Raw genomic sequence first — 19,032 nt, forward strand, 5'->3', positions numbered from 1 at the left:
AGAGCGGAAAGGGGGAGAGGAGGCTCGGGGGAGTGGTTTATAGGTGCGGGAGGGGGCGCAAACGGCCGGGAAGGTAGTCGATTTGGCCGGCGACGTGGGGGAGTGGGGAGAGAGAGGGGTGGATTCAAAATGAATTCCGCCCATTTGCGGGCGCGCGTTAGGGCGGGAGAAGCGGGGGAGGGGCGGTGACGTGGGCGTGGGGTGCGGAGCGGGCGCGGGAGGAGCAGCGTGGGCGCGACGGCGTGGGCGGCGTGGGCGGCAGCAGCGGTTGCCGCTGGATCGCGGGCGGCGGGAGGTTAGGGACGACCGATAGGTGGGGCCCACCTGTCGGCGCACGAGAGAGAGAGGGAGGGAGGACTTCGGGGAGGGGAAGGGAGGAGCGGGCCGGCCCAGCAAAGGAAAGGGCGCGGGAGGAAGGAAGGTTGGGCTGACGGCCCAACAAAGCATGAAGGAGAAAAGAAAAAGAAAAGGAAAAAGGAATTTCCCTGGGATTTAAATATTGCGGTTTATGAATTTTAATGGGTTAAAATTATTTGTAGGGCTCTGAAAATTCCACTAAAAATCCTGTTAATCAATTGCGACATGTGGAACCTAAGAAAAATCCCACAATGCCAATTCCAATTAGCAATTGCATTTATTAATTAGGGATTCAACTCTAGGTTAATTAAACAATTTCTTTGGGCAATTTATTTAACCATTTTTTTAAAGCAAGAAAAAGGGGGAATCTTCCGGGCGTGACAATTACTCCCTCCATTTCTCAATGTAAGACTTTCTAGCATTGCCCACATACATATAGATGTTAATGAATTTAAACACATACATATGTTTAGATTCATTAACATCTAAATGAATACGGGCAATGCTAGAAAGACTTACATTGTGAAACGGAGGAAGTACCATTTTTAACATTCATACTTAGTTTCTTTCTAGAACAAATATTCAATATTCAGTGTAACACAATGGTCGTCATATAAGAGATGATAATCTAAAGAAATAGTAGATTTAATTTGTTATTGATTCCTTAAGTTCCTGTAGTTTTTTTATATGTAGGATACAATTTTTATGATTAATAACAGGTGAACTATATATGCGTATGGGGCTTAAAGAAATATATATCTGAAACCCAGGTGCATTTGGGACAGTAAGAGAGTATGTTGCAGCTGAAGATGCTAATACAACTTCTGCAATTTGGCAAAGGCGAACGTTTTCCTGCACAAGGACGTCAACTCGTGAGGTTTTGATATGGGCCAAATTGTTCCGAAACATATTTTATACAAAATATTAACTGTGGAATCATCCTTAATAGCTTGCAAGAATAGTTATGAGTACACTGGTAGAGAAACCATCTTTCGTCGGTCGGCCGAATTCCACAATAGTCCCGGTTGCAATAAAAAACGGGGCTAAAGATGATCTTTAGTCCCGGTTAAAAAGGGTAACGGGCATATGTGAACCAACCGGGACTAAAGATCATTTTTAGTCCCGGTTCAAATGCTGTCAGGGCCTGTCAGGCCCCCCGGGATCTAAAGTCCTACCCCTATATATATGTCTTCTTCCTCCTCCAGCTGCCCGAGTAAGCTTCAAAATTTCCTCAAAAAAGAGGGGAGGTCATGCCAAAATTTCTAATGAATTTATTTTGGTGATTATATAGAAATCGGAGGTGCCTAAAATGTTAGCAACTTCATTCTCCAATGTTTTTTTTGTCATTTTACATTTGGAGCTATGTTTTGCACACTTTTTTGTCTCCAAAATTTACTTGTAAGTTGATGAGAGAGAATTTGTGTGGGGAAGAAAGAATATATAGAAATTTAGTTTATTTGCTAAAGAAGGTTTTATAAAATAGTTGAGAAGGAAAATATAGTGAAAGTTAATCTTAAATAATAGAAAACAAACTAAAATGAAAATTAAAAGAAGTAAAACAAATTAATATTAGTTTAAAACTTTAGAAATAGTAAATAAGAATTATTTGGTGTAATATTTTATGATTTTTGTATGAATAATGATATGTCATTATTGTATGACTATTGAAAGAGTTTGTAATTATTTTATAATTATTGTATGACTGTCATTATTGTAAGAATAATTATTTGTGTACGATTTTTTTCATGTCATGTAGATGGATCGGCAATGGATGTACGCTGACCGGTGGTCCAAAGAGTTTATTGACGACGTGCATTATTTTTTGAGAGTGGCCGAAGCTAACAGGCATAAGGGTTATTTGTTGTCCATGCAATAAGTGTAAGAATCAGAAGGAGTATTCTGCATCCAGGACTATTCATTTCCACTTGTTTAAGTCGGGGTTCATGCCAAGCTATAGTTGTTGGACATCCCACGGAGAGCAAGGTGTTGAAATGGAAGAAGATGAAGTGGAAGACGACAATATTCTGGCCTTTGCTCAGTACGTTGGATTTGAAGGAAATCAAACGGGCGAGGAGGAAAGGGATGCTGATGGTAACGACGTTGCGGATGATCTTGGTCAGATGTTGCAGGACGCCAAGGAGGACTGCGAAAGTGAAAAGGGGGCCCATAAATTGGACAAGATGTTAGAGGACCACAGAACGTCGTTGTACCCAGGTTGCAAGCAGGGGCACAAAAAGTTGGATACCACTCTGGAGTTCTTGCAATGGAAGGCAAAAAATGGTGTTAGTGACAAGGCATTTGGCGATTTATTGAAACTCGTCAAGAACATTCTTCCGGAGGGAAACAAACTGCCCGAGACAACGTACGAGGCTAAGAAGATAGTCTGCCCTCTAGGACTAGAAGTTCAGAAGATTCACGCATGTACGAATGATTGTATCCTATATCGCGGTGAGAAATACGAGAACCTAGAAGCATGCCCTGTTTGCAAAGCACTACGATACAAGATTAGACAAGACGATCCAGGAGAAGTTGACGGGCAGCTAACAAAGAAGAGAATTCCTACTAAGGTGATGTGGTATTTGCCTATAATACCACGGCTAAGGCGTTTGTTCAGGAACAAGGGGAATGCTAGAATGATGCGATGGCACGCTGAAGAGCGTCAACAGGACAGAATGCTAAGACACCCCGCCGATGGTTCGCAGTGGTGAAACATCGACAGAAAATTTAAAGACTTCGGAAAGGACGCCCGAAACATACGGTTTGGTTTGAGTATGGATGGCATGAATCCTTTTGGAGAGATGAGCAGTGGCCATAGCACTTGGCCCGTTACGATGTGTATCTACAACCTCCCCCCTGGCTATGCATGAAGAGGAAGTACATAATGACGCCGATTATTATTCAAGGCCCCAAGCAACCTGGTAACGACATCGATGTGTACCTAAGACCACTGGTCGAAGATCTTAAACTGTTGTGGAAGAAGGAAGGTGTCCCCGTGTGGGACGAGGACAAACAGGAGGAGTTTAACCTACGAGCGCTGTTGTTCGTAACCATCAACGATTGGCCTGCACTTAGCAACCTATCCGGACAGTCCAACAAGGGGTACAAGGCTTGCACTCACTGTATGGATGAAACAGAAAGTACGTATCTTAAGCACTGTAGGAAGGTTGTGTACATGGGTCATCGTCGATTCCTTGCAGCAAACCACCCAGTACGGAAAAAAGGCAAGCATTTTGAACATAAGGCGGACCACCGTACGAAGCCTAAACATCGTAGCGGGAAAACAGTGTTTGCTATGGTGAAAGATCTTAAAGTAGTGTTTGGAAAGGGGCCTGTCAGCCAGCCTATAGAGAGCGAAGATGGTCATGCAGCGATGTGGAAAAACAACTCCATATTTTGAGAGTTACCCTATTGGGAATTGTTGGACGTCCGCCATACAATCGACGTGATGCACCTCACTAAGAACCTTTGCGTAAAACTTCTTGGCTTCCTAGGTGTATATGGAAAGTCGAAAGATACACTGGAAGCACGTAATGATCTGAAGCATATGGAACAACGCGGCGACCTTCACCCAGAACCAAAGGAGAAAGGAAGCCATTACTTGAGTCCAGCCAGCTATACTCTTAGCAAGGCAGAGAAGGAAACTATGTTTGAATGCTTGGAAAGCATCAAGGTACCGTCAGGATACTCCACGAATATAAAGCGAATAATAAGCACGAAGGAGAAGAAGTTCACAAACCTAAAGTCTCATGACTGTCACGTGTTGACAACACAGCTGCTACCAGTTATAATAAGGGGTATCCTCCCAGACAATGTCCGGGCAACAATAACAAAGCTATGTGCTTTCATGAACGCAATTTCGCAGAAGGTCATTGATCCGGATAGGTTAGAAGCCCTTCAAAATGATGTGGTGCAATGTCTTGTCAGTTTTGAGTTGATATTTCCACCTTCATTTTTCAATATAATGATGCATCTGCTTTGTCACCTTGTCAAAGAGATCGGTATTCTCGGGCCTGTGTACCTACACAACATGTTTCCTTTCGAGAGGTACATGGGCGTTTTGAAGAAGTATGTTCGTAACCGTGCTCGTCCAGAGGCAAGCATCGCCAAGGGGTATGGAACAGAGGAGGTCATCGAATTTTGCGTAGAATTTATTGAATACCTTCGCCCAATCGGGGTACCTGAATCACGCCATGAAGGGAGACTACGGGGAAAGGGAACTCTCGGAAGGAAAGCAATAATGACGGTAGACAACAGTTTATTCCGTAAAGCCCATTTCACGGTTCTACAACCATTCATTGGTAGCTCCTTACATCGAGGAGCACTTGGCTCTAGTTCGCGCCAGAAACATCGGTAAGTCCGATGCATAGATTACACGGCATCACATTGATACTTTCCCCGCGTGGCTACGACAACATCTCATGGGTAACGAGACGATCAACCAACAACTTGCCTTCCTGGCGAGGGGACCGTCTGGGTCGATCACGACATTCCAAGGATATGAGATCAATGGGTACACATTCTACACGAGAGCCCAAGACATGAAGAGCACGAACCAAAACAGCGTTGTTCGTATCGATGCCATAGGACACGATGGAACAACTGGCATGTATTACGGTGCCATCGAGGACATATGGGAACTTGACTATGGTCCTCTCAAGGTCCCTCTGTTCCGGTGCCAATGGGTTAGGTTGACTGGTGGAGGCGTAATGATTGATGACAGTGGGATGACAACGGTTGACCTTAACAAGGTTGGATACTCGGACGAACCTTTTGTCCTTGCCAATGATGTAACGCAAGTCTTTTACGTGAAGGACATGTCTAGCAAAGGAAAGAAGGGCAGATGGCCTGACGAGCCTAAGCGTCACGTGGTTCTCCCAGGCAAAAGAAAAATCGTCGAAGTTGAGGACAAGACTGACGAGGATTATGATCAGTTGGATGGGCAACCCCCTTTCACGGTGATGATTGACCCTAGCATCCTCCTATCAAATGAAGACACCCCTTACTCACCTAGCGATCATAAGGAGGGAACAATAGTGAGGAGAAAGTACGTGCGGTCAACCGTCACCGCCGATGTATTGCCGTAATTATTGTGTACACGATGTAAACTATTTTGGATGTATTGATTATCCATATAAATCAATTGTTGTATGGCATATGTTAATTACGTACGATTATTAGAGGTTTTAACAATTTTAAATCATGTATATGCTAGTTATATGCGATAATTAGAATTTTTAAAAGTTTTAAATCGTGCATGTGGCATTTACATATGTTACTTAGAGTTTTTAACAATTTTAAATCATGTATATGCTAGTTATGTGCGATAATTAGAATTTTTAAAAGTTTTAAGTCATGCATGTGGCATTTACATATGTTACTTAGAGCTTTTAACAATTTTAAATCATGCATATACTAGTTATATGTGATAATTAGGATTTTTAAAAGTTTTAAATCTTGCTTGTGGCATTTACATATGTTAATTAGAGTTTTTAACAATTAATTTAATATCATTCATATGCTAATTATATATGACTATTTGAATTTTTAAAAGTTTTAAATCATGCATGTGGCATTTACATATGTTAATTAGAGTTTTTAACAATTAATTTAATATCATTCATATGCTAATTATATATGATTATTAGAATTTTTATTAATTTTAAATCATGCATGTCATATGTATTTACATATGTTAATTAGAGTTTTTAACAATTAATTTAATATCATTCATATGCTAATTATATAAGATTATTAGAATTTTTATTAATTTTAAATCATGCATGGCGTATGTATATACATATGTTAATTAGAGTTTTTAACAATTTAATATCATTCATATGCTAAGTATATATGATTATTAGAATTTTTATTAATTTTAAATCATATATTTGCTTACTACGTTTTATCCACTTAATTTACTACAGACAACAATAATTTTTCGAAGTAATTGTCAATAATTTTAATGCATTATTTTCTATTTTAGAAACACATATGTAATGGAAATTAATATTCAGTGCGATTATCAGTAGTCCCGGTTCATAACCCTAACCGGGTTTAAAAAGAATTTGGAAATAGCGGGAAAATATCTTTAGTCCCGGTTGATGAGAACAACCGGGAGTAAAGATATCTTTACTCCCGGTTGTTGAGAACAACCGGGACTAAAGATCTTGGTTGATAGTACCCGGTTGTTCTCATCAACCGGGACTAAAGATCTAGGGGTATATATATTCCCGATGCGCGCCCTCGTCTTCTCCACCAACACTTAGAAGTTTTTGCCCTGATCGATCTCTCTCGGCTTCTCCTTCGCCGCCACTGCCTAGGGCATCCCCGCGCCGTCGTATCTCGCCGTCGTCTCGCGCGCGTCGTCGTCGCCGCCTCCGCCGCCGCCGTATCTCTGGGGTGAGAGCTGCCGCCGCCTCCCTCTGTAGCTCTCTCTCTCTCTCCGATCTCGATCTCTCTCTCTCCCCAAACCGCCGCCGGCCGCCTCGTTTCCGACGCCAACGCCGACGTCGTCGTGGCCGAACATGACTCCGCTGCGCCACGACGCCACGGTGGCACAACACGCCGGGACGCCACGACGCCGCCGCGGCACGGCACCGCCGCGCCGCCACGCCGCCGCTCCGCTGCCGCCACGTGAACGAACGAACATGAACGTGTACGAACGAACGTGAACGTGAACGAATGAACGACTAAACGAACGTGAACGAACGAAACGTACGTGAACGAGAATTGAACGTGAACGAACGAACGAACGTGAATGAACGTTAACGAACGTGAACGTGAACGAACGTGAACGAACGAACATGAACAAAAGTTAACGAACGTGAACATGAACGAACTTGAACTTAACGTTGTATTTGAACGTACGTAAACGAACGAATGTGTGTGAACGAACATTACTTAACGTACGTTAACGTGGACGCACGTGAACGAACGAACGTAGGTGAATGAAACGTGAACTTAACGAGAACGCGAACGTGAAATACAATATATGTTACTTCGCGTTTATCCTAATACATCTTTTTGTATGTTGCAGAAAAGACGTTGTCGTCGTCGTCCCTCAAGCCGGAGTCGTAGCTAGCCCTCGAAGGAATTCGCGCAGGCAAGTGACGTAAATATATGATTGTTATATTTTTAATGCAATTAAGACTATTAGATTTAATATACGACACTTAGACTTAGCATTATAATTAGAGTTTTAATACAATATTATTTGAGTTTTAATATAAGATTATTATAGTTTTAATATAAGATTATTAGATTTGTAATTAGACTTAGCATATAAGATTGTATAGGGTTCTAATATACGACAGTTAGACTTAGCATATATGACTATTTGAGTTTTAGTATAAGATTATTTGAGTTTTAATATAAGATTATTATATTTGTAATTAGACTTAGTATATAATTATTGACTAGCTAGGGTCCTAATATACGTCACTTAGACTTAGCATATATGACTATTTGAGTTTTAATATAAGATTATTTGAGTTTTCGTATAAGATTATTATAGTTTTAATATAAGATTATTAGATTTGTAATTAGACTTAGCATATACGACAGTTAGACTTAGCATATATGACTTAGCATATATGATTGTTAGCATATTAGATTGTTAAAGCAAAACTGTCTCATGACTTAGCAACTGTTTCCTGTATGAACAGATGGCTGGTTGCGATGAGGAACAGATATTATACGATACAACCGCGGAGGGAAGCAGCCAGTACTGGAATGAAGAAGAGGGGAACGAGGATACAAACTAGTACTTGAACGAGGAAGGGAACATGGAGAGGGATGCGGAGGGGAACTAGGAGGGGCACGTGGAGAGGGATGTGGAGGGGAACCAGGAGGAGGAGGCTAGTGGAAGTCAACCCTCCGCTGGACAGAAGAGGGCACGCGGGCAACGAGGTGCCGCGAAGAAGCTTGAGGGTCGGCACATCATAACGGAAGTGGACAAAGACGGCCGACCTAGTGTCCCAGCGGAAGCCACCAAGAACTACGTACGTCACAGCAGTTGGGTTGTGCGGGATAACGTGCCTGTCAGTACGGTGTACTGGCGCAGAACAAGGGCAGGCGGAGATCATGAGAGCTTTGTCCCAGATTCGTAGAAAGAGATGCTGTGGACCACAATGCTCGAGACATTCACCCTTCCCGTGGGTATAGAGGACAAAGTGAAAAGGTGGACTCTAAAGAAAATGGCAGGACAGTTTCAGAGCTTCAAGGGAGATCTGTTCCAGAAATATATCCTGAAGGGGCAGACACCGAACTTCGACACATTCCCAAAGCTAAGGGATCACTGGGACGAGTTCGTTGCATATAAGACAGGTCAACAAGGGCAGGCGATGATGGAAAGAAACAAAGAAAATGCTGCCAAGAAGAAGTACCATCACCACTTGGGGTCAGGCGGCTATAGCGTTGTGATGCCGAAGTGGGAGGAGATGGAGGCTAGCTTGCTTGAGAGGGGTATCGAACCGGCCACCGTTAATTGGCTGGAACGATCGAAGTTCTGGTACTATGCTCATGGTGGAACGCTCAACCCAGTTGATGGCTCCCTGGTCTTCAGCGATCAGATACGCGAGGCTGCGCGTCGACTAACGGACGCAGTGGAAGCCTCTTCTCAGGGCATGTTCCGACCCGACAGAGAGAAGGACGAGCTGTCACTCGCCCTGCAGACTCCAGAGCATCCAGGACGAACACGAGGGAAAGGGGTGATTCCTTGGAAGATTGGGTTCAAGAAGGACATCCACACGTACAGGAGTCGAATGAGGAGCAAGAGAGATACCGAGGAATATTGCAGATCTTGAGTTCAGGGTATCGAGCTACGAGCTCAGCATGCAAGAGGAGGTGGCAAGGAAGGTTGATGAACGCATGGCCGCACATCGGTCCCATGATCCCCAGCCGACCATTCCTCCTGCAATGGTGAGCCCTTCAGGAAATCGTAGCAGCTGCGCCTCAACGAGGCAGGTAGGATCACAGAGCATGAACGCCATGCAAACCCAGGACGAAACCACCTGCCCCGTTGATGACATCACTCAGCGGACACCAAGTGAGCTGTATATTCCCTTCAAGAACTTATCAATAAAGGTAAGCTCGTAGTTTATAGATTTTAGATTTGGCCATTCCGCTAGTTGCTGCTTATATATGTTGATTACTAATAAATAATCTCTCACCACGTGAAGGTGGCGTCGGGCATGGCCATCCCAACGGACCCTTCAGGTACTTACCACTGCAGGCCGATTCCAGCAGGATACTCCAAGGTCGAAGTTGAGTTGGTCGAAGGCGCGTACGAGGACCTCGAGTTGGATTACCCTGGAGGAGACGGTGAGACGCATCTATGAGACACAAGCCATGCCATTATACTATGGCGCAAGCGGTACATCATCCTCCCTGGGCGACAAGCGGTGTCTCGTGCACCATCTCCTCCGGCTTCGCCATCTCCTCCTCAGGCTCCTGCACTGTCTCCTCCTCATGGTCCAGCACCGTCTCCACCTCAGGCTCCTGCACCGACTCCTCCTCAGGCTCCTGCACCGACTCCTCCTCAGGCTCCTACACTAACTCCTCTGCAAGCTCCTCGTCTGGCACCTTCCAAGTCAAGGGCCCCCCAAGCTCCACCGCCTGCCCCCACAAGGGCAACGAAGAAGGCGAAAGTTGACGCCGCCAAGAACAAGGACCCGGGGTACGATTGCACGCAAGAGGAGCTTGACGCTTATGTGGCATCAGAAGTCAGGAGACAATTGAAGCCTCGAAGTCTAGAAAAGAAGATTCCTATAGACCCGAGTGTCAAGAACTTCTTCAGGGGTATGTCTGCACCTGCCAAGGAGGCCATAAAGCTATCGGACTATGAGCGAACACTCAAGAAAGCATCTTCTGGAAAGTCCAAACCAGTCCCTTAGCTTGGAGAGCAACCAAACCAGGAGATCGAGCCGTTGGTGACCGGTGAAGATTTTGGAATACAAGACTTTATTAATGACACCGGGCTAACTACGGATCAATTGCTACGAGGCGCACCAATCGAAAAGGCGGAAGTGAAATACATGTACGAACTCGGTAAACCGCTTGTCAAGCTTGAGCAGCTGCAGTCCCTACCCACACAAATGTACAAGTTCCATCAACTGTACATGGAGATGAGCGCCACCGGTAGAGAGATGACCAGAGCGAGGATCAGGAACACGAACTTCTTGCAAGGAGATGACATTCTCTGGATCAATTTCAAGGGTATCTACAAACTATACCAGCTGGACGCCCTCGACATTTCTATTATGAGTTACTGGATTTTGTAAGTATCGTTCAGTTAGATTTCTTATTACGTTTCCTTTAATTAATTAGGTCCCTGTATATAAGTAGACTATGTATAATATATACTTCCTTTTATCGTTGTAGAATGGAGATTCAAAGGGCCCGACGGCGGGGGGTTTTCGATACTGGATTCATCGACCCTCGAAAAGTAAACGTCACAATGCTCGACCGGTATCCGCAAGAAACAGAGGACAATCTCGTCCATCTCTTGAAGGCGCAGCATTATAAGACGTTCATACTGTTGCCGTACAACAGAGAGTTAGTTTAATTTTACTGTCTTCCTATACCAAATTTCATTCCCGTACGAACATGCTAAGTGTTTCATATGTAATGCATCCCACGCACATTGCAGATTCCACTGGGTGCTTTTACTCTTTGACCTGGAGGCCTGCACCGTCAACGTATATGACTCAATGGATAAAAAAGAGTCTACGTTTGACAAGGTTTTCAAACTTATAGATAGGTACTGTCATAAGTTCCTATGTTAATTAAGAATCTTGTTATAATTAATTGCTACTACGAATCATAGCTTTAAACTCCATGTAGAGCTTGGTATCGGTTCCGTCATTTGGTCCGCGGCAAATGGAGAGAAAGACTTAGGCGGAAGTTCAATTTTCCTGTGAGTACACATGCTCTACATTTATATTGAATCTCCGATTCAAATACATACAAGTGTATATTAATTAGATCTCTCGCCGTTTGTCATTTATTTATAGTGCGCAAAGCAAAAGCAGGGAACTAACTTGTGCGGCTACTACGTGTGCGAGTATTGCCACTGCCTTGCAGACCAAATCATCACCACAAGAGAGCTCGATGTACGTACAAATAAATTCAAAATTTCATTACGTATCGATTTGTTGTTTAATTACTAATTAATTTCATACATTCATATAGATTATTCGCATGAGGGATAACCTGATCACACACAAGGAATTTATCGCGGCGGTTCAAGAACAACTCATGGGATTCATCAATGAACAAATCCTTGATCCCAAGGGTGAATTCTACTACGACGGAAATACAATTCATAGGTCCTTAGCTTTTGAGATAGCGACTACTACTACGTCGAAATCGTAGCTAGCTAGGACATAATGGATTGTAATTAATACATGTCTATTTTTCTATATGCATGTGTACACATTTTATTTAATGTAAATATATATTTTGGTCATATATATATATATATATGCACAAAAAATGTTAAGTGCTTTCATATATACATATATATATATATATATATATATATATATATATATATATATATATATATATATATGCATTTGCATAACATATATATGTATAAATACATATATATTATGCATGTATATATGTATTGAAACATATATATGCATGGTTTATATATATATATATATATATATATATATATATATATATATATATATATATATATATATATATATATATATATATATATATATATAAACCATGCAGCAACAGGGCCATGCAAAAAAAAAAGGTCAGCTCGATCTTTAGTCCCGGTTATTTCACCGGGACTAAAGATAGCGATCTTTAGTCCCGGATTAGTAGTCCCGGTTTGGAAACCGGGACTAAAGGGGGTTACGAACTGGGACTACAAACGCTTTCTCCACCAATGGTATATCCATGTTCATTGAGAGGAATTTCCAGCAATTACAAATCTAAGCAAATACAGAGTTTAAGCTAATTAAGCCATGATCTTTAATATTTTGTATGTAACTCATCATTCTGTCAACACTATTCATATTTTTAAAACCTTGGTTACCTTAAATCAGGTTCTGGGCCATTGTTATGGCTCCATCTTTCCATGTGGTTCAAGGTGACCTTCAGATATATCATATTGTTTTTCATTGTCTGCTGGAGTCCATCATTTCCTACAGGAATACATATGCAAATTTCATTTTAGTGTGATTTTGAACCAAAGCCATGCCATTGAGCTAATAAAAAGAGCAGTCAACCTCTTGATTAAGAAGGTAATCTTCTCTTCGATTGTTGTAGCTCTGAAAATGTTTTTCACTACTACTACTTCAGTATCCATGCTAATATCTTACGATTCTCAGTCATGATGATTCTTTTTAAGATCTTTTTGGCTTGACTATTATGTTTGTATTCTCTCAGAGAAGAAGCCGCGGAAGGTGAAAATTCTGAACAAACTGGTCAAGCTTTCACCTGTTGATTTTCTATCATTACCAACTTAGCCTGTTTTTGTTATCCATATGCTTTCCCACCACCAATGAGAAGCAGTAAATTCAGTCATGTGATATTATATAATGTTTAAGAAATTTATTTGAAGTCTTCCTGACCTGAATGCTGTAGCATGGTTTAGATGTTTTGTATTTGTGACAACAAGCTATTCATATATGCAAGGTGCCAACTGACTCTCTGCTTATGAAAGCATAATAGCAGTGCCTATTGCGTGCATTTCTTTGTGAATAAGGGGGAAGAGTTGATGTAATGATGAGCTGACTATGTTTACTGTGTATTCCAAACCATAACAAAAGAAAAAAAAACTCTAGACAAATGATTTATCTGCTCTACCCTTACCTGCCTATTTCATAACCTATGCTGCTATTTTTTCTACATGCAAAATGACCGTGTAAATAGTACTACTATGTTATTTATAAGTGTACCCATCTGTGTGTAGTATAGCGTATTAACATTGTAATTCCTATTAATACTTGAAATTATATACCTGTTCAAATGGCGTGCACTTTCTAGAAGTATGCAAAATTTGGAAATGTTTTTCCCTTTATTGCAATTAACTTCATATGTTGCAAATAATTGCGAACACTCTATGAAGAGAAAGGTGTGTAAATAATTGGCTATAGCTCTCTTTGAGCAAAGGCTGGCATAATATATTCTATTATTAAAAAAAGAGAAAGGTGTGTAAAGCAAGAGAGAAATAAGTGACCAATTTTACAGCTCAATATGAGACTTTCTTCGGTGCTTGGAAATCGAGACAGCTATTGATCTAACATAATCTAATGGTTTACAATACAAGGTGCCTGAGAGAAGGCACTTAAAAAGTGGGCCAGGTATTAGCTTAGAGATTGGTTAAAAGGTTATATAGGTAATTTTATCCTAGTATCATATTAGTACATCGGTATAGGAATTAGTTCAGTACTGGACAAATCTGATGCTTCAAATCATGGGCAGTTCTCTATGCATGGTGGGTGTGGCAGCCGCACCTTTTATGAAGATCCCAACTTCGATTACAGTGAAGAAACATGCGTTTGGATGTGGAAGAGAAGACTGATAACACATAGGACTGAACAAACTATGTAATTGTCCAATGACCCATTAATCGTAAATGACAATAGATATAGTAATTGATCAATACTTTAGGCCATGTAACCGATGATTGTGAAAGATAGCGCTATTCCAGGCTCTGCAGCGCGGAATATTAGTTTGAGTGCCGCACAATGTCCTCTCCTTCCGGTTTTCCCCTTTTTTACCACCCCAAATTTTCTCCGCATCCCACCTTTTATCGCTTCGTTTTTTTCGTTTTTTACCACCCCACCTTACGTGTTTATTTTTTCTATTTTCCATCTCATATGCAGGGGCGGAGCTACTATATAATAGGGGGTGCCCAGGAACCCGGTTAAGAAAAATTTTTAGCTATACCTCATCTATTTTCACCATATATGCACCCCTCAATACACACTTAGGCATCCGCATGAGCTTAAACTTGATCTAAAGTAGAGTAAATTAAGTAAGTGGCACCACCCTCCATTTCGCTCTAGCTCCGCCCCTGCTCATATGTGCTTCATCAATGGGCCTAGTAAAATATTAACCATACAGATTTTTCTCTTTTCCGTTCCTTCTTTGTGGTTTTTCTGTTTTCGCGTTTTAGTAAAATATTTATTTTTTCATTTTACACCACCCCACCTTACGTGTTTCTTTTTTCTATTTTCCATCTCATATGTGCTTCATCAATGGGCCTAGTAAAATATTAACTATACAGATTTTTCTCTTTTCCGTTCCTTCTTTGTGGTTTTTCTGTTTTCGGGTTTTAGTAAAATATTTACCGTCAAGTTTTTCTTTCCGAGTTTTCTGTTTTTTCTAGTATCTCCGCACATTTCAAAAGTAACGAATTTACTCTCTGGAGTTTTTCATTTACTCCCAGCCTCCCACATCTATTCATTCAAAAGTAATAAATTTACTCGCATGAATACCTCCACAACGTATGACGCCATACCTAGATGGTCATAAAAGAATTACTACCAGCTTACAATGCTAGTAATTCTTTTACCAATATTATAAATATTGTTTAGATTTCGTAGTCTGTTAGTAAAACAAGTACTACCTTCCTCTCGATATAGCCCATGATCTCGTAGCCACCGTGTTGTAGTATGTTTACTGATGTATTCAATACACAGTATAAGAGTAAAAGCTGAGATTTTGTGGTCAGCGAGTAAAACAATTACCACCTTCCTCTTAATATAGCCATGATCTCGTAGCCACCGTGTAGTAATATGTTTACTGATGTGTTCAATATACAGTATTAAGAGTAAAAACTGATACTAAGAGTATTGTTGATCTGTATCACAAAATAATTTTATGAATGAAAAAATTACAGGCTCAATCACACACAAGCGATAAAATTACTCACAGGTGAATCAAACTAGAAAAGAAAACTGATACTAAGAGTATTGTTGATCTGTATCACAAAATAATCTTATGAATGAAAAAATTACAGGCTCAATCACACACAAGCGATAAAATTACTCACAGGTGAATCAAACTAGAAAAGAAAAAAAAAGATTTAGCCAAAAATCCATCTAGTGGCTTTGCTATAAGGATGAAGAGGATGTAGGATCGTAAAGGGTCTTCCCCAACCCAAAAGCTAGCCATTGAGGTGAGAGGCTCCCCCACTTATATCTTAAGTCCTTTACTCTTCCACAACCAATATGGGACTATTCAATAATCTCCCCCTTCACACATTGGTGTCCCTCAGCCCCTTCACCGCCCCTTCACCGTATCCGGGCCCCACCAGCCCATGGTCCATTAGGTATACGGGCCCCGCAGGCACCCACGGTCCATCAGGCCTTCACACGCTGTGTCCATTGGGTTAGAGATATTAACTTAGCCTGGCTCTGATACCAATTGTAGGATCATAAAGGGCATTTCCCACCCCAAAAGCTAGCTACTGAGGTGAGGCGCTCCCCCACTTATATCTTTGGTCCTTTGCCCTTCCACAACCAATGTGGGACTATTCAACAGAGGATGGTCTGTGTCTTGTAACTGGTAGTGAAGAGGGCAACCAGGTGGCGAGCAGTAGTCGACGATGGAATCATGGAAGGATGTAGGGGTGTGGTATAGAGATGAGCTCGACGTTGCGCAGTAGCAACCATCCATCATCTAGCACGCACCAAAAAAATGCAAAAACATTCTCATTCATGTCAATAGAGATGACGAGCAAAAGAAAAATAGCAAACAACCTCCATCGCTGGCAGACTCCACCCTATCCTCTGCGGCCAGCCACGTGGAGCACGATGTGCAAATGTAGGACTTGTGTAGCCCATTAATTGAAATCAGGTAATATTGGAGATTGCACGTTAATTTGATTTGAAAAAAAAGAGGCTTCATGTGTGAAGTTGAAGGAGAGTATGCAGATGTAAATCAGTGTGTCATTTCTTTACTTGCTTGTTCTATCAATGTCGCCGACGTGGAGCAGCCGCTGGTTGTTGCTATTGGACCAGGTGAACACTTCCTTGCTGGTTAAGGTGTTGCCCAGCGTCCGGCAGTGAGACCCTAAGCAGTGCCTTCGCCTCAACCGCCGCCGGCCACCGCTCGTCGGCCACTGCCATCAATCGCCACGGTGTCGTCGTCCTCCTTCATGGTATGTCGCCGATCTGTGGACTAGGATGGTGGATCGATTCAGATCCACCATAAAGGGAAAAAACGAAGGGGGGGCGAGAGTGGTTGGTTGGGTACGGAAAAAATAGAATATATATCAGAAGCAGAGAAGTTGTTTTTATCGAAGTAAATCATTTACTCCGATAATAGTGGGAGCACGATGCAGGACGTGGGGTGGGATCGGAAGCAGTGGAGTTGTTTTTATTATCGAAGTAAATCGTTTACTCAAATAAAGGTGGGTAGTAGAGGCGCGCAATAGGAGTAAATTGTTTACTCCGACAACGATAGGAGTGGGATGACGGGATGTGGAGTGGGGTGGGCCTGGGCTGATGCATGTTTGACGCTTGGAATATTAGAAGCAGTAGTTCTAAATATTTCTTCCTTTTGCACAAATGGGTTACAAAAGAACGATTAAAAGTTAAATTTTAGATAACAACCATTAATTAGAGGCAAGAAGAAATCGGATCTGGTTTTAGTGGTAGAAGCCTGCGTAGGTGGCAGCGATAGAGTAGATGAATACATAGTGATCAATGGGAGCAACAAATGGAAATGAGAATTAATGGAAATGAGAATTAGTGAATTATCCTGGGGGCTAACTAGCGGCAAGCTGCCAATTCGTCAATCTGGCTAAAAGTTAGGGCGTAGCAACAAACAACCAGGAAGGAGGTTTAGAGGTTGTACGACTGAAGCAGTTACTAAATTGCCCTTGAGCAAATCTAAGGTGGATACTGAGTAGTTTGGGAGGTACCTTGGGTACCTGTCAAGCTCCTTAAAAGCCTTCAATGTTGCAGTTATTTGATTGTTTGGTCAATAAAAAAAGTTGCAATTCCTTTATATTCTCTCTTTGTTGATACATATTTAAGCTAATCAGTACAAATAAATTTAATACATTTATCAGAGAGAAAGATCATGGTCGTGCGAACACGCAACTCCACATGCTACTCCCTTCATCCCATAATATAAGGGATTTTGACTTTTTCTTATCTTATTAAAAAAATTTGTGTAAATATAAAAAACGAAAAGTTATGTTTAAAGTAATTAGGATAATAAAATAAGTCACAATTAAAATAAATAATAATTTTAAAAAATTTTAATAAGATGAATAGTCAAACAGTAGAAAAAAATTAAAATCACTTATATTATGGAACGGATGTAGTAGTAAAGAGTGGAAGGTATTGCGCACCAGATTTGGTTATGTAGAATGAATCAATAAATTATTTAATGGACCCACACGACACTTGCGTGATATTATTGACGTTGTGTACTGATTCCACTGTTGTGAACTTGGGATTGATGTTGTTGGTCTGGTGGCTTGGTAGATGCAGAAAAAAGTATAACGTTGCAGATAAGTTGATAATAACCATGAGAAATTTTACGGCTAACAGAAACAATAGAATAAGTGAAAAAACGACCCCTGCGCTCAAGATTTGTACTGCCATCCTGAAAATCTCATGTTACCCATCTTTTTTTATCTGAGCAAATATGTTTTCTGTATATGCGTGAAAAATGTAAAACTGTAAAACTCAAAGCCTTGTCAGATCTTAGCACCTCGAAATATGTTTCATAAAATGAGATGCACATTGTTATAGATCCCTGTGTTTGTACTATGTTTTTATATAAAAAAAATTAAATCCAGTACTTTAAAGCACCTCATAGGTGGTAAGGTACTGTCACATGGGTGTCGGTTTATTTAAAACCAGCACATATTACCGTTTTCCATCTTTATAGGACCACAAATTTAAATAAAAACCGACACCTCTACTATATGTGCCCTTTCCTTTAAAAAAAATCTTATACTTATTTGATAGGTGCCGGTTCTATATAAAAACATACACATATAGTATTAGCACTTTTTTTTAAAAAAAAAAAGGCACCTATGACAAACTATAGGTGCCGGTTTTTAAAAAATGGGTACACGAGCCAAACCCAGCGCCACACACATAAAAATCTCGGCCGCCCCTCTCCTCCAAACCCTATCCACTCCCCCTCCCATGGTGGCGGCGGGGACCGTGGGATCGGCAGAGATGATGGTGGATGAAGACCGATACAGCAGGACGATGACGACAGTGTCGTGGTTGGTATGTTCGGCTCAATTCGAGCTGGCTCTCCTTTTTAATGACTCATACGAATCTAAAGTGCCGGTTCTATTTTTCTCATAGGTGTTAGTATCTTCTATTGGTTACCTATGAATCCTTACAAACCGATACCTATGATATACTCCCTCCGTTTCAAAATATTTGACACCGTTGACTTTTTATTACGTGTTTGACCATTCGTCTTATCCAAAAAATTTAAGTAATTATTTTTTTTCATATCATTTGATTCAATGTTAAATATACTTTTATGTACACATATAGTTTTACATATTTCTCAAATGTTTTTAATAAGACGAACAGTCAAACATGTGCTAAAAAGTCAATGGTGACAAACATTTTGAAACGGAGGGAGTATTACGTAGTAGTGCCATGTAGTGCACCAACACGCCATATACTAGTTTCAGAATTGAGACACACTGATCATTGT

The 19,032-nt window shown here is 41.1% G+C and overlaps 1 pseudogene; it reads left to right on the plus strand.

Annotated features, from left to right (window-relative positions):
- Window positions 1–2,128: 2,128 nt before the first annotated feature.
- On the plus strand, window positions 2,129–5,420 carry LOC127770133 (uncharacterized; annotated as a pseudogene).
- Window positions 5,421–19,032: the final 13,612 nt, after the last annotated feature.

This window comes from Oryza glaberrima, chromosome 4 (genome assembly GCF_000147395.1).
Source record: "Oryza glaberrima chromosome 4, OglaRS2, whole genome shotgun sequence".
Taxonomy (NCBI): domain Eukaryota; kingdom Viridiplantae; phylum Streptophyta; class Magnoliopsida; order Poales; family Poaceae; genus Oryza; species Oryza glaberrima.